Source organism: Sinocyclocheilus grahami, unplaced genomic scaffold, assembly GCF_001515645.1.
Source record: "Sinocyclocheilus grahami isolate Dianchi unplaced genomic scaffold, SAMN03320097.WGS_v1.1 scaffold1053.1, whole genome shotgun sequence".
In the NCBI taxonomy this organism is placed as follows: Eukaryota; Metazoa; Chordata; class Actinopteri; order Cypriniformes; family Cyprinidae; genus Sinocyclocheilus; species Sinocyclocheilus grahami.
In genome coordinates this window covers 321,941-323,437 of record NW_015506232.1, presented here as the reverse complement: position 1 = coordinate 323,437, position 1,497 = coordinate 321,941, and the positions used below count along the sequence as shown (strand labels likewise).

Below are 1,497 nucleotides of genomic sequence, written 5' to 3'. Positions count from 1 at the left end.
ATTTTTGATCAAATAAATGCAGCCTTGGTGAGCAGAAGAGTCTTTTGTCAGAAACACTTATAAATCTTACCGACCCCAAACTTGTGAACGCTAGTGAAAACAATAAATTAAAGTATGATTTTTTTCCTCCAGTTAGTCTTTTTGCTAGTGTTAGTAAGAAAGTGAATATTTTTCCTTTAAATAAAAGGCCTAATTTTCTTCATGCAAAGTATAATTTATTTTGATTAGGTGCAGTATGACCTCGACATGTTCAGATATGGCTGCAATGTGCTTACTTTACTACTTTCTGTTTTTAAATAATGATACATATTCCTTGCCAGCAATGATCTGGTTTGGCTAATATTTAGACACTTTTGCTTTGCACTTGAAAGCCTGACTGTGATTTGCTAATAAGTCATTTCCCGCTACTAATCATTACATCTCAACCGGACAAATTAACACTTGACTCATTTTTCGAGTCAGGTGTGACACCTTTCATCTTTCATGTAATTACTTTTACAGTCTCGCTCTCCTTCCCGCTCTTACATTTCTGTGCCGTCAAATTAAACCTGTGAAGGCCTCAGAAGTTTCTCGCTTTTGATGTAATTCAGTTTTTCTGAAAGAAGAAGAGCCTTTGAGTGAAACGCGATCTATTCATTTCAAAGCTGTGCGATGTTCCTGTTTTTCGCTGTAATCTCTGAGGATAGTGGACTCAAACGCAGACCTTGATGTTTCTTGCACACTCCTGCATGCGTCTCTGTTTTAGGTGCTTGGCTAAGCTGCGGACGGAGTCTAGTTGTGATTCAGGGTTCTGGAGATTCAACAGGAGATTGATTTCTTGGATGCAAACACTCAGGCAGGTGCTGAGAGATCAGAGGTCAAGCTGCTGTAATGCCAGTGTTTTCCAGTGAAAGTCAGACGTCAGTGTGTTTGCAGCTCTTCATCAGGGCATCAGACGGCTGCGGGAAGCTATTATTCTGTCTGTGGCAGGAAGGAAGAGGGTGCTTGCTTCTCGCATTTCATTTTTGGAGAAAATAGTGGTACGTTTTAGGTTTTACCGTCACTCATCTGTTAGGATATTTACATTTTCAGTGGACAAATGCACAAAAAGGAGTAATGTAGCATTATTTCCAAACAGCTGGTGCAGTAATTGAAATGTTTCAGTTTTCATTTTGGTTATAAAAACAAACAAACAAACAAAAAAACTTTAATGTAAAATATTAGGTATTTTTATGTTTTTGGAGGTATTGTGTTAAAAGTGCCCTGTTTATTCATTTATTTAATTTATTTATTTTTGGCCTATTTCCGATTATTTTCATTAGATTCTCTTTAGATATAATAATTATATATATATAAATTATCTATTTTGCAATAATAATAATAATAATAATAATAATAAATCTTTAACAGTAACAGCATCTTACATTTTAAGTATGAGATATCTTTGTACTTTTGAGGTAATTTATATTAATTTCAGTGGTGATTCACATTTGATAAATAAATAAATAAATAAATAAA

The 1,497-nt window shown here is 34.5% G+C and overlaps 1 protein-coding gene across 1 annotated transcript in view; it reads left to right on the top strand.

Annotated features, from left to right (window-relative positions):
- LOC107566163 (collagen alpha-1(XXI) chain) overlaps positions 1 to 1,497 on the top strand; it is a 42,892-nt gene that overhangs the window by 25,654 nt on the left and 15,741 nt on the right. The gene's annotated exons all lie outside the window — the stretch shown is intronic.